The 21042-nt window shown below is 42.3% G+C and overlaps 1 long non-coding RNA gene across 1 annotated transcript in view; it reads left to right on the top strand.

Moving 5' to 3' along the window:
• Positions 1-21042, top strand: part of LOC149984200 (uncharacterized) — a 96845-nt gene that overhangs the window by 19725 nt on the left and 56078 nt on the right. Inside the window, exon 2 of the long non-coding RNA XR_016495530.1 lies at positions 20603-20790. This is a non-coding gene — a long non-coding RNA (uncharacterized LOC149984200). The remainder of the gene's footprint in view (positions 1-20602; positions 20791-21042) is intronic.

Raw genomic sequence — 21042 nt, 5'->3', positions numbered from 1 at the left:
GTGTGTGTGTGTTTGTGTGTGTGTGTATGTATGTTTATGTGTGTTAGTATGTACTGTATGTATGTATGTTTATGTGTGTTAGTATGTACTGTATGTATGTATGTTTATGTGTGTGTGTTGTTGATGCTAGTTTAATTTGACACATGCTGTTCGTGCTGTATAATTACAGGGAGTCTCCTGATGTTGAACCTTTGCTGTTCTCACAATGAACCCATTTACTACTTTTATCTGTCAAACACAAAACACACACACACGCACGCACGCACACACACACACACACACACACACACACACACACACACACACACACTAAAACACACTAACAGATATACACACACAAGCACATATACACACACAAACACACATATACACTCACACACACACAAATATACACACACACACACATATACACACACACATATACACACAAACACATATACACACACACACACAAACACTCACAAACCAACCATTTGAAAGGAATTCAGAGAAATAAACAGAGAAGAGAGAACACAACCCTTTCACGCCACTGGGAATTTTAATATTCCACACTTCTCTCCCTCTCTTCCCCCGTTCCTTTGTCTCTCTGATTATGCAGCTGATCCCAGGGTGCACTGCTCTCTGCGATCATCCACCTGTCAATCACACACACATGCACCCACCTTAGTGTCATTCTGCCAAGTGTTGATGTACAGGAGAAGATATTAATGGTATCATTGTTAACACAACACACACGTTATACTCTCAAAGTTAAACAGATTGTTTTAATGTTAAACAGATAATTACTCTCAACATTAAACATATAATTTTAATACTCTCAATGTTAAACAGATAGTTTTATGGTACAACACTGGTAAAACATCTATGAAGTAATATAAAGCTTTATAATGACCTACTCTGATAACAGTTATGATAATGTTTATGTGTGGATAATCCACCCTACCACCTCTACACTGGAGACTGATGGAGCATCTATGGACACATCTCCTTCTCTCTATCATTCCCTCTTTCCTTTTCTCCCTCCTTCCCTCTCTCCTTCTCTCTCTCCTTCTCTCTCTCCCTATGTACCTACATGGACATATCTACCTCAGCTATCTCATACCCCTGTATATTGACTCGGTACGGGTCCTCCCTGTATATAGCCAAGTTATTGTTTTTGTGTCACTATTACTACTATTTTCTATTTTTATTTGCTCATCTTCTTTCTTTTTAACTGTGCATTGTTCGGAAAGGGCTCATAAGTAAGCATTTCACAGTAAAACCTACACCTCTTGTATTCGGGGCATGTGACAAATAAAATTTGATTTGATATGATCCATCTCCTCCTCTCTGTACTCTCTGTCCTCTCTCTCTCTCTCTGCTTCTCTCGCTCCTCCTCCCTCTCCACTTCTCTCCTCTCTCTGCTTTTCTCTCTCCGCTTCTCTCCTCTCTCTCTCTCTTGGCTGTAATCTCATGTGTGCTGATATAGAGTTTCCATGGTAACGCAGTGGTTTTGTGGCCTAGGACACACACAAACGCACGCACGCACACACACACACACACACACACACACACACACACACACACACACACACACACACACACACACACACACACACACACACACACACACACACACACACAGCCACAGGTGCTCCCCAAATAGGTGTAGACTTCCCTTCTCTATTTTTCTGTCTGTGTTTTTCCATGTCTCCTTCTGTCCTTCTCTCTCTATCCATCCATCTTGCTCCTCCCCCACTCTTTCTCTCTCTCTATCGCTCTCTCTCCATCTCTCCCCCTCCCTCTCTCTCCTCTCTGGTTTGATTGACAGATTCTGGGGCAGCGGATCATAATTAGTGATGCAGCTAATTTCCCACAATGCCCTGCAGCACTGGTCTCCCGCGGCGCCAGCGGCCCGCTCATACATATTGAACAGTATGCTAATGAGTATGCTAATAAGCATCACTATGCCCAGGTGAGCTGCTTCCACTGAGAAGGCCAATCAAAACACAGACAATCTGACCAATCGGATCCCAGAACACAGAAAACTAACCAATAAGATCCTAGAACACAAACACACTGAATATTCAGATCCAAGAACATAGACACACTGACCAATCAGATTACATAACACAGACATACAGACCAATCAAAGCACAGAAAACAGATCTCAGAATGCAGACACACTGACAAATCACCATCCAGAACCCAAACTAATATGGCAGAAATTCCACCTGGCCAATCAGAAGGTATGATGGAGCTACCATATTACTTAACATACTGATATCTACCCTGGCTCTCCGAACACTGATACCACATTATTCAAATCCACTGAGATCCATCCTGTCTGTTCGACCCAGGAGATCCATTGCGTCTTTCCGATCGGGCATACCATATTAATGATATCTGCTGAGATCTATCCTGTCTGTCAAACCCGCATTCCATAGTGGTAATACCTACTGAGATCAATCCTGTCTGTCACACCAAGGATACCATATTACTAATGTATGCTGACATCAGTCCTGTCTGTCAAACCAAGGATACCATATTACTAATATAAGCTGAGTCCATCCTGTCTGTCCGACACTGTAAACCATATTACTAGCATCCACTGAGATCCATCCTGTCTGTCCGACACTGGACACCATATTACTAAAATCTACTGATATCCATCCTGTCAGTCCGACACTGGACACCATATTACTAAAATCTACTGATATCCATCCTGTCAGTCCGACACTGGACACCATATTACTAAAATCTACTGATATCCATCCTGTCAGTCCGACACTGTCTTTACGACCCCGGATACTATATTACTAATATCCACTGACAATCATCCTGTCTTTACGTCCCCGGATACTATATTACGAATATCCACTGAGAATCATCCTGTCTTTACGACCCCGGATACCATATTACTAATATCCACTGACAATCATCCTGTCTTTACGACCCCGGATACGATATTACTAATATCCACTGAGATTCATCCTGTCTAACCCGGGTGATCCATCCCACCTGTCCAACCCTGGATACCATTTTAAGTATCAGGTATGAAGGTAAGACCCAGACAACGTCAAATTAACAATGCTTTAATATTCCAACAGGCAGACTCAGAGTCAGGACAGGCACAGGGTAGGCATGAGGACTCAGTCAGGACAGGCACAAGGTCAGGGGCAGGCATAGTGGTCAGGCATGAGGACTCAGTCAGGACAGGCACAGGGTCAGGGGCAAGCATAGTGGTCAGGCAGGCAGACTCAGAGTCAGGACAGGCACAGGGTCAGGGACAGGCATAGTGGTCAGGCATGAGGACTCAGTCAGGACAGGCACAGGGTCAGGGGCAGGCATAGTGGTCAGGCATGAGGACTCAGTCAGGACAGGCACAGGGCCAGGTGCAGGCATAGTGAAATGTGAAATGTGTACTTACATTCTGAAATCTTGCTCTGATTTATCATCCAAAGGGTCCCAGAGATAACATGAAGTCTCGTTTTTTTTTTTTTTTTTTTTTTTTTTTTCATATCCTAAAAAGGTCCATATAGATTCATGATCGATTTTGTATTTCCACTCGTTCAATTTGCAAAGAAAGGGTCAAATTACATTCACATTTATTCCTCAGAGATCCTAGAACGTAAGCAGACTTCACTATATCATTAGGAGTGTATTATATCCTATAGGGCACCAAATTTGGTCAGAGAGCGACACCTTCATGGCACGCCGATGATGCGGGCAGTCTTCACTTGATTGACTGTAACTTTGACAAAATAAGCACCAATCGGGGTCAAACAAAGCTAGCTAGATAGCCAATGAGCTGGGCTTTATGAAAACCCATATCTGTCGCAAAATATTTGCTGCTAACCTTTTCCTTTTGGACAAAAATTACAAGAATATGGAGAGTTATGAAGTTATGTAATCTGGGTGTTTTGCAAATGTGGAACTTACAATGTGGCTTCTAATACTGGAAAAGCTAAATCAAAGTTGATATTGAAGATATTCTTGCAGAAAAGTGTAATGTAAATGTAAATGTCTCTTTCACGATTTGCCCAAATGTACCTGGTGACCTCACACAGGGTCAGGGGTAGCTGACTAAATGTTATGTAGCTTGCTCATACTTCAAGTCATCTGTCTGAAACATTTTACTAATATCCACTAATATCCATCCTGTCTGTCCGACCCGGAATACCATATTACTAATATCCACTAATATCCATCCTGTCTGTCCGACCCTGGATACCATATTACTAATATCCACTGAGACCCATCCTGTCTGTCTGACCCGGGAGATATATCCTGCCTGTTCTACCCCGGAGATCCATCCTGTCTGTCCTACCCGGGAGATCCATCCTATCTGTCCTACCTGGGAGTTCCATCCTGTCTGTCCGACCCGGAATACCATATTACTAATATCCACTGAGACACATCCTGTCTGTCCGACCCGGAATACCATATTACTAATATCCACTAATATCCATCCTGTCTGTCCGAACCGGAATACCATATTACTAATATCCACTAATATCTATCCTGTCTGTCCGACCGGAATACCATATTACTAATATCCGCTGAGACACATCCTGTCTGTCCGACCCTGGATACCATATTACTAATATCTACTGAGACCCATCCTGTCTGTCCGACCCGGAATACCATGTTACTAATATCCACTAATATTCATCCTGTCTGTCCGACCCTGGATACCATATTACTAATATCCACTAATATCCATACTGTCTGTCCGACCCGGAATACCATATTACTAATATCCACTAATATCCATCCTGTCTGTCCGACCCGGAATACCATATTACTAATATCCACTAATATCTATCCTGTCTGTCCGACCGGAATACCATATTACTAATATCCGCTGAGACACATCCTGTCTGTCCGACCCTGGATACCATATTACTAATATCCACTGAGACCCATCCTGTCTGTCCGACCCAGAATACCATGTTACTAATATCCACTAATATTAATCCTGTCTGTCCGACCCTGGATACCATATTATTAATATCCACTGATATCCATCCTGTCTGTCCGACCCGGAATACCATATTACTAAATTCCTCTAAGATCCGTCCAGTCTGCCCAACCCGGGAGATCCATCACATCTGTCTGATCCGGCATGACCTATTAATAATATCTATTGAGAGTCATCCTGTCTGTGTGACCCCAAATATCATATTAAGTAAATCCACTAAGATCAATCCTGTCTTTCCGACCCTCGATAACACATTACAAAAATGTAATGAAGTCCATCCTGTCTGTCCGACACATGAGATCTATCACGTCTGTCCAACCTGGCATACCACATTAATAATATCTACAGAGATCCATCCTGTATGTCCAACCCGTATACCATAGTACTAATATGGACTTACAGTATATCCATCCTGTCTGTACGACCGAGGAAATCAATCCCGTCTGTCCGACCCTGGATACCATATTATGTATATCCACTGAGACCCATCCTGTCTGTCCGACCCTGGATACCATATTACTAATATCCACTGAGACCCATCCTGTCTGTCCGACCCTGGATACCATATTACTAATATCCACTAATATCCATCCTGTCTGTCCGACCCTGGATACCATATTACTAAGATCCACTAGTATCCATCCTTTCTGTCCTACCCTGGATACCATATTATGTATATCCACTGAGACCCATCCTTTCTGTCCGACCCTGTTTTCTATATTTTTAATATCCACTGACATCTATTCTGTCCGTCCAACCCCGGATACCATATTACTAAATTCAACTGATATCCATCATGTCTGTCTTACCCCATATACAATATTACTAATATCTATTCTGTCAGTCCAAACCTGAATTCTACCTCAAGTCATACACCAAAGTAACATGCTGAACATTCCACTGCGAAACCACTATAAGTAACCCCTAACCCTACCAAACCACCATTACTGTCCCTAACCTACCATACCAAACTGATATCTGAGTGATGTCATTAGTTGTTAGTTTATATCTGAGAGTTGAAAGTAGTTGTTAGTTGATGTTAAGTAATAACTGATATCAGTTGTCAGTTAATTTATTTAACTAGGCAAGTCAGTCAAGAACAAATTCTTCCTTTCAATGACGGCTTAGGAACAGAAAAACATATTTTGGTTACTTGTCCAACGCTCTAACCACTAGGCTACCTCCCACCTGATATCAGATTGTTGATAGTAGTTGTTAGATAATAACTGATATCTGATTGTTGATAGTATTTGTTAGATAATAACTGATATCTGATTGTTGATAGTAGTTGTTAGATAATAACTGATATCTGATTGTTGATAGTAGTTGTTAGATAATAACTGATATCTGATTGTTGATAGTAGTTGTTAATTGATAAATGATCCTCATTGTAAAATAAGATTTGGTTCTTAACTAACTTGTCTAGTTAAATAATGGTTAAATAAAAAAATAGTAATTGTTAGATGATAACTGATACCTGAAAGTTGACATTAGTTTTATATGATAACTGATATCTGAAAATTGATGGTAGCTGTTAATTGATATCTGATATTTGATAGTAGTTGTTAATTGATAATTGATATCTGATTGTTGATAGTAGTTGTTAAATTATAACTGATATCTGATATTAGTTTTATATGATAACTAATATCTGATTGTTGACAGTAGTTGTTAATTGATATCTGATAGTAGTTTTTAGTTGATAACTGATACCTGATTGTTGATAGTAGTTGTAAGTTGATAACTGATATCTGATTGTTGATAGTAGTTGATAACTGATGCATGATTGTTGATAGTAGTTGTTAAATTATAACTGATATCTGATAGTTGATAGCAGATAACTAATATGTGATAGTCCATGTGAATACGTGGTATAAGATGTCTGGTGTGAGTAGTTAATTGCTGGAACAGCATTCAGAGACTCTGTAAATTGTGTGTTTGAGTGTATGTTAGTGTGTATTTGTGCTTGTGATTGAGAATTGTGGTTGTGTTCCCCTGAGAGATACTCCATTAATTGTGAAGAGAAGCAGCCTGAGGGCGACACTAGAGACCTGAACACAGACAGACAACTGACAGCCTCCCTCCCTCCCTCTTTCTCTCTTTACCTCTCTTTACCTCTCTCTCTTTACCTCTCTCTCTCTACCTCTCTCTCTCTCTCTGTCTCTCTACCTCTCTCTCTACCTCTCTCTCGCTAACTCTCTCTCGCTATCTCTCTCTCGCTACCTCTCTCTCGCTACCTCTCTCTCTCTACCTCTCTCTCTACCTCTCTCTCTCTACCTCTCTCTCTCTACCTCTCTCTCTTTACCTCTCTCTCTTTACCTCTCTCTCTACCTCTCTCTCTACCTCTCTCTCTCTACCTCTCTCTCTTTACCTCTCTCTCTCTCTCTCTACCTCTCTCTCTCTACCTCCCTCTCTCTCTACCTCTCTCTCTACCTCTCTCTCTCTACCTCTCTCTCTACCTCTCTCTCTTTACCTCTCTCTCTCTTTACCTCTCTCTCTCTTTACCTCTCTCTCTCTCTTTACCCCTCTCTCTCTCTTTACCCCTCTCTCTTTACCTCTCTCTGTCTCTGTCTCTCTCTCTCTCTCTCTCTCTCTACCTCTCTCTCTCCCTCCCTCTCCCTCTCCCTCTCTCTGCAGTGAGTTATTCTGTCCAGTAGAGGGGGCAGCAGCAGTGTTGTGGAAGTACACAACATTGTCAGAAAGATAATGGGGTTTATAGGACTTATAATCAATGGATACACTAGGAAAGGATTGAAGTGCATTTTGTGTGAGGTCTACACACACACACACACACACACACACACACACACACACACACACACACACACACACACACACACACACACAGTTACAAACACACACACGCACACAGACACACAGATGTAGCAGATGGTAGGGATTAGTGTGTGTGTGAGTGTGTAGCCTCAGGCTATGTTCAACAATGCATTATTCCTGAGTGCACCAGTTAAGAGGGGCACTCCATCACCATGGTGACCACAGACTCTGTTGTAAAAACACAGTTAAATATTTTAGTTTGTTTTATATTTTGTATATAATAGGGTTAGGGTTAGTTACAGCTGTAGTATAATAACAATAGAAATGTCCCATCGGGCAAAACCCTGACGTAACATCTAATCAGCATCTAATTTTGGTTGTTAGTTAATATAGTTGCTAGTAAACATCAATTCAACTTGAAATGGAACAAACCTTCAAATAACACGCTGTCAAGGTAACACGCTGAGGAGGAAAGGAACACTCAGTCTGCTCCCTGGTTGGACAGCCGGGTTCCTTTCCTCCTGTCCTCAGTCTGCTCCCTGGTTGGACAGCCGGGTTCCTTTCCTCCTGTCCTCAGTCTGCTCCCTGGTTGGACAGCCGGGTTCCTTTCCTCCTGTCCTCAGTCTGCTCCCTGGTTGGACAGCCGGGTTCCTTTTCTTCTGTCCTCGAGCTGTGTGCTAGTAGTTTAAACAGACACATCGGTACATTCAGCTTGTCAACACTTATTACAAAAACAAGTAGTGATGAAGTCAATCTCCTGACACTGCCGTAGTCCATGTGGGGTCAAACGACTTCAAGAGGGCTAGCTTTGAACATTGATTTTCAAGAACTGATTTTAGCATTAAAAGACTCCTTAAAGTGGTCAATCATTTCAGGTCCAGTACCATCGTTGGGCCGCGGGTGTGAAAGATTCAGCAGACTACTGGATTTACACATCTGGAGTAACTTTCATTGATAACTTTGACACATTCTGGAAACAGAAGATACTCTACAGGAATGAAGGTCCATCCTAATCATCTTGGCTCCTAGGCTCTGTCCACACATTTCAAGGCTGCTTTGAAACAATAACTGGTAAATGATCCAAGACCAGCTCAGTTAAAACCTCTTTGGGATAGGGGGCAGCATTTTCACTTTTGGATAAATAGCGTGCCCAATTTCAACTTCCTGCTACTCATGCCAGGAATATATGATATGCATATGATTAGTAGGTGTGGATAGAAAACACTGAAGTTTCTAAAACTGTTTCAATCATGTCTGTGACTATAACAGAACTTATGTAGCAGGCAAAACCCAGAGGACTAACTGTTCAGATTTTTTTTATTTTTTGCCTCTGGCCGTTCCCTCTGTTGTCTTTGCCAAGGGATATTTGATAGGGACCATTTTACAGTTCCTACGAGTTCCACTGGATGTCACCAGTCTTTGGAATTTGGTTGAAGTTAATCATTTGTGCAACGAAGAAAAAGCACATCCTGCAACAAGGTTACACTGTTGAGAGTTGCGCAATACGAAAAAACGAGCATGGTTTGTTTACTTGCTGTATTGAATACAGATTGCCCTGTCTACAATTTAATAGATTATTAACGTTTAAAAATACCTAAAGTTGTATTACAAAAGTAATTTGAAATATTTTGGCAAAGTTTATAGGCAACTTTCGAAATGTTCTGTAGTGACGTTGTGTTTTGGTAAGCAGTTTTTTTCTGGACCAAACGTGCTTTATAAATGGACATTTTGGGTATACATGGACGGAATTAATCGAAAAAAGGACCAATTGTGATGTTTATGGGACATATTGGAGTGCCAACAAAAGAAGCTCGTCAAAGGTAATGCATGTTTTATATTTTATTTCAGCGTTTTGTGTAGCGCCTGCTACGCTAGCTCTTTTGTTTACTACTGGTTCAGATGGGTGCATGCTATCAGATAATAGCTTCTCATGCTTTTGCCGAAAAACATTTTTAAAATCTGGCATGTTGGCTGGATTCACAACAAGTGCAGCTTTAATTGAGTATCTTACTTGTGTGATTTAAAGAAAGATTGAATTTTATAGATTTATTTGAATCTGGCGCTCTGCATTTCCCCAGGCAATTGGCCAGTTGAGACGCTAACGTCTCCATATCCTTAAGAGGATTTATTAATATCTACCATTGTGACAATGAGTCGTCATAATGCTGCATCAAATGTACATGTTCTTAAGGGCATTGGCAAACACAATGTAAGTAATTTAATTTATGTACCCCTAACTGCACCGAATACATCTGTTTATCCTACAGCTACTGTAAGCAGTAATCATGAGCCTATGGACCAGAGTTACACTGTTAGCACTGAGGCGGTGTGCCTCTGATTAGCTTCCCAGTAAAGCATTAAAAACAATCAAGCAAACCAGAAAAGTGATAAAAAATGTCCCATATTAACATACAGTGCCTTGCGAAAGTATTTGGCCCCCTTGAACTTTGCGACCTTTTGCCACATTTCAGGCTTCAAACATAAAGATATAAAACTGTATTTTTTTGTGAAGAATCAACAACAAGTGGGACACAATCATGAAGTGGAACGACATTTATTGGATATTTCAAACTTTTTTAACAAATCAAAAACTGAAAAATTGGGCGTGCAAAATTATTCAGCCCCTTTACTTTCAGTGCAGCAAACTCTCTCCAGAAGTTGAGTGAGGATCTCTGAATGATCCAATGTTGACCTAAATGACTAATGATGATAAATACAATCCACCTGTGTGTAATCAAGTCTCCGTATAAATGCACCTGCACTGTGATAGTCTCAGAGGTCCGTTAAAAGTGCAGAGAGCATCATGAAGAACAAGGAACACACCAGGCAGGTCCGAGATACTGTTGTGAAGAAGTTCAAAGCCGGATTTGGATACAAAAAGATTTCCCAAGCTTTAAACATCCCAAGGAGCACTGTGCAAGCGATAATATTGAAATGGAAGGAGTATCAGACCACTGCCAATCTACCAAGACCTGGCCGTCCCTCTAAACTTTCAGCTCATACAAGGAGAAGACTGATCAGAGATGCAGCCAAGAGGCCCATGATCACTCTGGATGAACTGCAGAGATCTACAGCTGAGGTGGGAGACTCTGTCCATAGGACAACAATCAGTCGTATATTGCACAAATCTGGCCTTTATGGAAGAGTGGCAAGAAGAAAGCCATTTCTTAAATATATCCATAAAAAGTGTGGAAGAAGGTGCTCTGGTCAGATGAAACCAAAATTTAACGTTTTGGCAACAATGCAAAACGTTATGTTTGGCGTAAAAGCAACACAGCTCATCACACTGAACACACCATCCCCACTGTCAAACATGGTGGTGGCAGCATCATGGTTTGGGCCTGCTTTTCTTCAGCAGGGACAGGGAAGATGGTTAAAATAAATTGATGGGAAGATGGATGGAGCCAAATACAGGACCATTCTGGAAGAAAACCTGATGGAGTCTGCAAAAGACCTGAGACTGGGATGGAGATTTGTCTTCCAACAAGACAATGATCCAAAACATAAAGCAAAATCTACAATGGAATGGTTCAAAAATAAACATATCCAGGTGTTAGAATGTCCAAGTCAAAGTCCAGACCTGAATCCAATCGAGAATCTGTGGAAAGAACTGAAAACTGCTGTTCACAAATGCTCTCCATCCAACCTCACTGAGCTCGAGCTGTTTTGCAAGGAGGAATGGGAAAAAATGTCAGTCTCTCGATGTGCAAGACTGATAGAGACATACCCCAAGCGACTTACAGCTGTAATCGCAGCAAAAGGTGGCGCTACAAAGTATTAACTTAAGGGGGCTGAATAATTTTGCACGCGCAATTTTTCAGTTTTTGATTTGCTAAAAAAGTTTGAAATATCCAATAAATGTCGTTCCACTTCATGATTGTGTCCCACTTGTTGTTGATTCTTCACAAAAAAAATACAGTTTTATGTCTTTATGTTTTGAAGCCTGAAATGTGGCAAAAGGTCGCAAAGTTCAAGGGGGCCGAATACTTTCGCAAGGCACTGTATGTAGCCTAAGAAACCAGGTCCATGAAGTCAATAACTTGCTTGTGACAGATGACATTCATATTCTGACAGATCACTGAAACTAATTTAGATAATACCTTTGATGATACAGTGGTAGCAATATATGGTTATAACATCTACAGAAAGACAGAAATGCCAACGGGGGTGGTGTTGCGGTCTATATTCAGAACCACATTCCTGTAAAGCTTAGAGATGATATAATGTTAAATACTGTTGAAGTACTATGGCTACAGGTTCATCTGCCTCACCTAAAGCCCATTCTGGTGGGAAGCTGCTATAGACCACCAAGTGCTAACAGTCAGTATCTGGATAATATGTGTGAAATTCTTGATAATGTATGTAAAATCGACAAAGAAGTATATTTTCTGGGTGATTGAAATATTGACTGGCTATCACCAAGCAGGCTACACAGGAAAACAATTCAAACTGTAACCTGTGTCTGCAACCTGGATCAGGTTGTCAGTCAACCTACCGTAAACACGGGCACCCTCATAGATATCATCCTAACCAACTTGCCCTCCAAATACATCTCTGCTGTCTTCAACCAAGATCTCAGCGATCACTGCCTCATTGCCTGCATCCGTAATGGGTCTGTGGTCAAATGACCACCCCTCATCACTGTCAAACGCTCCCTAAAACACTTCAGTGAGCAGGCCTTTCTAATCGACCTGGCCCGGGTATCCTGGAAGGATATTGACATCATCCTGTCAGTAGATGATGCCTGTTTTTTCTTTAAAAGTGCCTTCCTCACCATCTTAAATAAGCATGCCCCATTCAAAAAATGTAGAACTAGGAATAGATATAGCCCTCGGTTCACTCCAGACCTGACTGCCCTTGACCAGCACAAAAACATCCTGTGGCGTGTCGTGGCAGAATCAGAATTAGTTGGATAACATTTATAAATAAGATGTTTTATTTATTTTATGGCATGCTTATGTGGCAAAGTTACTTGGGCCACAGAAAGGGGAGAGGTCAAACTTGTCTTCATATGTAAACATATCTTTTAAAGGGATGATTGAGGGGGAGCCAATTATCTCTTGGCTCCACAATGTCTGTGTGCCAGTCACTGTCTCTGTGATCTTGTCCAGGAGGGGGTGTATTTGATATATGCTAGTGGATGAGGTTTTGTTTTTGGTCCGGAGTGGTACCAAGAGCGAGATAAGAACATAGTTTAGGAGACAAAGCTGAACGATAATTTATAGCCAATGCTGTCTGGCTATGTGTGTCTTCATTTATAGACACTGAATTGATCTGAGAGTCACAGGGTTGTGATGGAGCTCATAATAATTAAAGATGGACTTTATGATAACTCTGACTTGTGTGGTGGTTTGCTCTCATGACTTGGTAATTACAGGAAATTTCTAAGGTCTTCGAAAGCCAAGTTAACAAACAGATTAGGTGCACCTGAGGTGCACCTCTGTCACGCTCAAGGTCCTAAATTATATCATAACCACCATCGATAAGAGACAATACTGTGCAACCGTATTCTTCAACCTGGCCAAGGTTTTCGACTCTGTCAATCACCACATTCTTATTGGCAGACTCAACAGCCTTGGTTTCTCAAATGACTGCCTCGCCTGGTTCACCAACTACTTCTCTGATAGAGTTCAGTGTGTCAAATCGGAGGGCCTGTTGTCCGGACCTCTGGCAGTCTCTATGGGGGTGCCTCAGGGTTCAAGGGCCAACTCTTTTCTCTGTTTATATCAATGATGTCGCTCTTGCTGCTGGTGATTCAATGATCCACCTCTACGGAGATGACACCATTCTGTATACTTCTGGGCCTTCTTTGGGCACTTTGTTAAAGCTCAAGCCTTTATCTCAATGCGAACGTTGCCTGTAATCCATGGCTTCTGGTTGGGATATGTGCTTACAGTCACTATGGGGATGACGTTCGTCGATGCACTTATTGATGAAGCCGATGACGGAGGTTGTGTACTCCTCAATGCCATTGGATGAATCCCGGAACATTTTCCAGTCTGTGCTAGCAAAACAGTCCTGTGGTGTAGCATCCGCGTCATCTGACCACTTCCGTACTGAGTGAGTCACTGGTACTTAATGCTTTAGTTTTTGCTTGTAAGCAGGAATCAGGAGGATGGAATTACGGTCAGATTTGCCAAATGGAGGGCGGGGGAGAGTTTTGTATGCATCTCTGTGTGTGAAGTAAAGGTGGTCTAGGATTTTTCTTCCTCTGGTTACACATGTGACATGTGGTCACAATTGATATTTCTAAACAACAATATTTGAAAGTCCAAGGAAGTCTCTAGATTTTGCTCGCCTGATGTAGAGTATATTGTGATAAATTGAAGGCCACACTACTTGCCTAGAGAGTTCTCAACTATACTTTTTGTGGCTGTTTATTTACCACCACAGACAGATGCTGGCACTAAGACCGCACTCAATCAGCTGCATAAGGAAATAAGCAAACAGGAAACCACTCACCCAGAGGCGGCGCTCCTAGTGGCCGGAGACTTTAATGCAGGGAAACTTAAATCAGTTCTACCAAATCTCTATCAACATGTTAAATGTGCAACCAGAGGGAAAGAATTCTACATCACCTGTACTCCACACACAGAGACGCGTACAAAGCTCTCCCTCGCCCTCCATTTGGTAAATCCGACCACAACTTTATCCTCCTGATTCCTGCTTACAAGCAAAAATTTAAGCAGGAAGCACCAGTGGTCAGATGTAGCAGATGCTGTTACTGTTTTGCTATCACAGACTGGAACATGTTCCGAGATTCTTCCGATGACATTGAGGAATACACAACATCAGTCACTGGCTTTATCAATAAGTGCATTGAGGAAGTCATCCCTGTACATACACTCCCCAACCAGAGGCCATGGATTACAGGCAACATTTGCACTGAGCTAAAGGGTAGAGCTGCTGCTTTCAAGGTGCGGGATTCTAACCCGGAAGCTTACAAGAAATCCCGCTATGCCCTGCGACAAACCATCAAACAGGCAAAGCGTCAATACAGGGCTAAGATTGAATCATACTACACCGGCTCCGACGCTCGTCGGATGTGGCAGGGCTTGCAAACTATTACAGACTACAAAGGGAAGTACAGCCGCGAGCTGCCCAGTGACACGAGCCTACCAGACGAGCTAAATCCCTTCTATGCTCGCTTCGAGGCAAGCAACGCTGAGGCATGCATGAGAGCATCAGCTATTCCGGACGACTGTGTGATCACGCTCTCTGTAGCCGACGTGAGTAAGACCTTTAAACAGGTCAACATACACAAGGCTGCGGGGCCAGACGGATTACCTGGACGTGTGCTCCAGGCATGTGCTGACCAACTGGCAGGTGTCTTCACTGACATTTTCAACATGTCCCTGATTGAGTCTGTAATACCAACATGCTTCAAGCCGACCACCATAGTCCCTGTGCCCAAGGACACAAACACAACCTGCCTAAATGACTACAGACCCGTATCACTCACGTCCGTAGCCATGAAATGTTTGGAAAGGCTGGTAATGACTCACATCAACACCATTATCCCAGAAACCATAGACCCACTCCAATTTGCATACCTCCCAACAGATCCACAAATGATGCAATCTCTATTGCACTCCACACTAACCTTTCCCACCTGGACAACAGGAACACCTATGTGAGAATGCTATTCATTGACTACAGCTCAGCATTCAGCACCATACTACCCTCAAAGCTCATCACGAAGCTAAGGAACCTGGGACTAAACACCTCCCTCTGCAACTGGATCCTGGACTTCCTGACGGGCCGCACCCAGGTGGTGAGGGTTGGTAGCAACACATCTGCCACGCTGATCCTCAACACTGGAGCTCCCCAGGGGTGCGTGCTCAGTCCCCTCCTGTACTCCCTGTTCACCCACGACTGCATGGCCAGGCACAACTCCAACACCATCATTAAGTTTGCAGACGACACAACACTGGTAGGCCTGATCACTGACTAACGACAAGACAGCCTATAATAACAACCTATCCCTCAATGTAACCAAGACTAAGGAGATGATTGGGGACTACAAGAAAAGTGGCACCAAGCTGTCCTCATTCTCATCGATGGGCCTGTAGTGGAGCAGGTTGAGAGCTTCAAATTCCTTGGTATCCACATCAACAACAAACTAGAATGGTCCAAACACACCAAGACAGTTGTGAAGAGGGCACGACAAAGCCTTTTCCCCCTCAGGAAACTAAAAAGATTTAGCATTGGTCCTGAGATCCTCAAAAGGTTCTACAGCTGCACCATCGAGAGCATCACTGCCTGGTACGGCAATTGCTCGGCCTCCAGAGGGTAGTGCGTATGGCCCAGTACATCACTGGAACTAAGCTGCCTGCCATCCAGGACCTCTACACCAGGCGGTGTCAGAGGAAGGCTCTAACAATTGTCAACGACCCCAGCCACCCCAGTCATAGACTGTTCTCTCTACTACCGCATGGCAAGCGGTACCGGAGTGCCAAGTCTAGGACAAAAAGGCTTCTCAACAGTTTTTACCCCCAAGCCATCAGATTCCTGAACAGGTAACCAAATGGTTACCCAAACTATTGTGTGCCACCCCCAACCCCTCTTTTACGCTGCTGCTACTCTCTGTTTATCTTATATGATTAGTCACTTTAACTATACATTCATGTACATACTACCTCAATTAGCCCGACCAACCAGTGCTCCCGCACATTGGCTAACCGGGCTGTCTGCATTGTGTTCCACCACCCGCCAATGCCTATTTTTATGCTACTGCTACTCTCTGTTCATCATAGTCACTGTAACCATACCGATATGTACATACTACCTCAATAAGCCTGACTAACAGGTATTTTGTCTTGCTACTCTTATTTTCAAATGTCTTTTAACTGTTGTTTTATTTCTTTACTTACCTACACACACATACACACACACATACCTTTTTCACACTATTGGTTAGAGCCTGTAATGAAGCATTTCACTGTAAGGTCTACACCTGTTGTATTCGGCGCACGTGACAATTACACTTTGATTTGATTTTGATTTAACCTCTTCATCCTACCCCCTCCTTTTTCGAACATTCTGTTAAAAATCGCGCAACATTTCAGCGTCCTGCTACTCATGCCAGGAATATAGTATATGCATGTGATTAGTATGTGTGGATAGAAAACACTCTGAAGTTTCTAAAACTGGTTAAATCACGGCTGTGACTATAACAGAGCGTGTGTTTCATCGAAAAGCGCAAGAAAAACTGGTCACTGAAATCTGAAAAAAGTATCCATGCGCCCCTTTCATGGATTGTTTAAAGGAAACCAAATTTAATATGGAGACGGATGCAATTCCTACAGCTTCCACACGATGTGGATGCAAAAAACGTCATTTTCATTGACGAAAATCCTTTGAGACATTACCAATAGATCCGTCATTCCATCCAGCCTACCTCAATCGATTTTGGAAGATTGAAAAATGGACACTGTTTTCTTGTGTAGCTGCTATTGAATACAGATCGCCCAGTGATCAATTTGATCGCTTATTAACGTTTACAAATACCTAAAGTTGGGTTATAAAAGTAGGTTGAAGTGTTTTGTCAAAGAATATAGGCAACTTATATAATTTTTAAACATGACGTTGCGTGTTGGAAGAGAGCTTTTTTCCTGATGCAGACAGGCTATACAAATGGATATTTTGGGCATTCATGGACGGATTTAATCGGGAAAAAGACCAATTTGTGATGTTTATGGGACATATAGGAGTGCCAACAAAGAATATCATCAAAGGTAATGAATGTTTTATATTTTATTTCTGCGTTTTTGTGTAGCGCCGGCTACGCTAATTCTTTTGTTTACGTCGCCTTCAGGCATTTTGGGGTGTTGCATGCTATCAGATAATAGCTTCTCATGCTTTCGCCGAAAAGCATTTTAAAAATCTGACTTGTTGGCTAGATTCACAACGAGTGTAGCTTTAATTCAATACCCTGCATGTGTATTTTAATGAACGTTTGAGTTTTAACGAGTACATTTAGCATTTAGCGTAGCGCATTTGCATTTCCAGGTGCCTACTTCAGACGTCTGCGTCTCAAGTAGGAGCAAGAAGTTTTAATTAGATGACGTAATCCAGACTGGTGTTTTCTCCATCTCCTATCAAATTCCACTGATTTCAAAACTCAAGAAAGTGGAGCGCATACACCACCTAACTGAGGAATTCAATTTAACCTTGCGTATTCCTCCAAAGCTCAGTTGTCCTGAGTCTGCACAACACTGCCAGGACCTAGGATCAAGGGAGACATGCAAGTTTTTTAATACTATATCTCTTGACACATTGATGAAAATAGTAATGGACTTTAAACCTTCAAGCTGCATACTGGACCCCATTTCAACTAAACTACTGAAAGAGCTGCTTCCTGTGCTTGGCCCTCCTATGATGAACATAATAAGCGGCTCCCTATCCACAGGATGTGTACCAAACTCACTAAAAGTGGCAGTAATAAAGCCTCTCTTGAAAAAGCCAAACATTTACCAAGAAAATATAAAAACTCTCGACCAATATCGAATCTCCCATTCCTCTCAATTTTTTTTTTTTGTATGTATATGAAACACTTCAGTCTGCTATTAGACCCCATCATAGCACTGAGACTGTCACGTTCTGACCTTAGTTATTTTGTTATGTCTTTGTTTTAGTATGGTCAGGGCGTGAGTTGGGTGGTTTGTCTATGTTCGTTTTGTGTTTGGCCTCAATCAGAGGCAGGTTTCATAGTTGTCTCTGATTGAGAATCAAACTTAGGTAGCGTTTTCCCACCTGTGTTTCGTGGATGATTGTTTTCTGTTATGTGTCTGTCACCTTACAGAACTGTTTCGTTTCGTTCTCCTTTGTTAATTTGTTTAGTGTTCTCTGTTGAATAAATATACTGATGAACCCTTACCACGCTGCACTTTGGTCTGATCCTTGCTACTCCTCCTCAGAAAAGGAAGAGGAAATTTGTTACAGAGACTGCACTTGTGAAGGTGGTAAATTACCTTTTAATGGTGTCAGACCGAGGCTCTGCATCTGCCCTCGTGCTCCTAGACCTTAGTGCTGCTTTTGATTGCATTGATCACCTCATTATTTTGGAGAGATTGGAAACCCAAATTGGTCTACACAGACAAGTTCTGGCCTGGTTGAGATTTTATCTGTCGGAAAGATATCAGTTTGTCTCTGTGAAGGGTTTGTCCTCTGACAAATCAACTGTAAATTTCGGTGTTCCTCAAGGCTCCGTGTTAGGACCTCTATTGTTTTCACTATATATATTACCTCTTGATGATGTCATTCGGAAAGACAATGTCAACTTTCACTGCTGTGCAGATGACACACAGCCCCAAAATTGCCCTCCCTGGAAGCCTGTGTTTTAGACATAAGGAATTTAAACTTGGACAGAACAGAGATGCTAGTTCTAGGTCCCAAGAAACAAAGAGATATTCTGTTGAATCTGACAATTAATCTTGAATGGTTGTCTCAAATAAAACTGTGAAGGACCCTGATCTCTCTTTTGACGAACATATCAAGACTGTTTCAAGGACAGATTTTTTTCCATCTATGTAACATTTCAAAAATCAGGAACTTTCTGTCCAAAGATAATGCAGAAAAATGTATCCATGCTAATGTCACTTCTAGATTAGACTACTGCAATGCTCTACTTTCCGGCTACCCGGATAAAGCACTACATAAACTTCAGTTAGTGCTAAACACGGCTGCTAGAATCTTGACAAGAACCGCAAAATTTGATCACATTACTCCAGTGCTAGCCTCTCTACACTGGCTTCCTGTTAAGGTTAGAGCTGATTTCAACGTTTTACTGCTAACCTACAAAGCATTACATGGGCTTGCTACTACCTATCTTTCTGATTTGGTCCTGCCATACATACCTACATGTATGCTACGGTCACAAGACGCAGGCCTCATATCTGTCCCTGGAATTTCAAAGCAAACAGCTGGAGGCAGGGCTTTCTCCTATAGAGCTCAATTTTTATGGAATGGTCTGCCTATCCATGTGAGAGACATAAATTCGGTCTTGACCTTTAAATCTTTATTGAAGACTTATCTTGTCAGTAAGTCCAATGATTGAGTGCAATCTGGCCCAGGAGTGTGAAGGTGAACGGGAATGCACTGGAGAAACAAACCGCAAGGGGAGTGTCACTTGAGTGGGTTGAGTCAGTGACGTGGTCATCCTGTCTGGGTTGGCGCCCCCCCCCTTGGGTTTGTGCCTTGGGGGAGATCTTCGTGGGCTATACTTGGCCTTGTCTCAGGATAGTAAGTTAGTGGTTGAAGATATCCCTCTAGTGGTGTGGGGGCTGTGCTCTGGAAAAGTGGGTTGGGTTATATCCTGCCTTTTTGGCCCTGTCCGGGGGTATCATCGGATGGGGTCACAGTGTCTCCCGACTCCTCCTGTCTCAGCCTCCAGTATTTATGCTGCATTAGTTTGTGTCGGGGGGCTAGGGTCAGTTTCTTATACAGTGGGGCAAAAAAATCTGTGAAGACTTACAGAAAACGTTTGACCTCTGTCATTGCCAACAAAGGGTATATAACAAAGTATTGAAAAACTTTTGTTATTGACCAAATACTTATTTTCCACCATCATTTGCAAATAAATTCATTAAAAATCCTACAATGTGATTTTCTGGATTTTTTTTCTCATTTTGTCTGTCATAGTTGAAGTGTACCTATGATGAAAGCTACAGGCCTCTCTAATCTTTTTAAATGGGAGAACTTGCACAATTGGTGGCTGACTAAATACTTTTTTGCCCCACTGTATCTGGAGTATTTCTTCTGTCCTATCCGGTGTCCTGTGTGAATTTAAGTATGCTCTCTCTAAATCTATCTCTTTCTCTCGTTTTCTCTTTCTCTCTCTTTCTCTCTCTCTCTTTCTCTCAGAGGACCTAATCCCTAGGACCATGCCTCAGGACTACCTGGCCTGATGACTCCATGCTGTCCCCAGTCCACCTGGTTGTGCTGCTGCTCCAGTTTCAATTGTTCTGCCTGTGGCTATGGAACCCTGACCTGTTCACCGGATGTGCTACCTTGTCCCAGACCTGCTGTTTTCAACTCTCTAAAGACAGCAGGTGTGGTAGAGATACTCTGAATGATCGGCTATGAAATGCCAATTAACATTTACTCCTGAGGTGCTGAAGTGCTGACCTGTTGCATCCTCTACAACCACTGTGATTATTATTATCTGACCCTGCTGGTAATCTATGAACATTTGAACATCTTGGCCATGTTCTGTTATAATCTCCACCCAGCCCAGCCAGAAAAGCACTGGCCACCCCTCATAGCCTGGTTCCTCTCTAGGTTTCTTCCTAGGTTTCAGCCGA

Source organism: Oncorhynchus mykiss, chromosome 4, assembly GCF_057628025.1.
Source record: "Oncorhynchus mykiss isolate SJ-2025 chromosome 4, ASM5762802v1, whole genome shotgun sequence".
NCBI lineage: Eukaryota > Metazoa > Chordata > Actinopteri > Salmoniformes > Salmonidae > Oncorhynchus > Oncorhynchus mykiss.
This window is presented reverse-complemented; position numbering and strand designations above follow the sequence as displayed.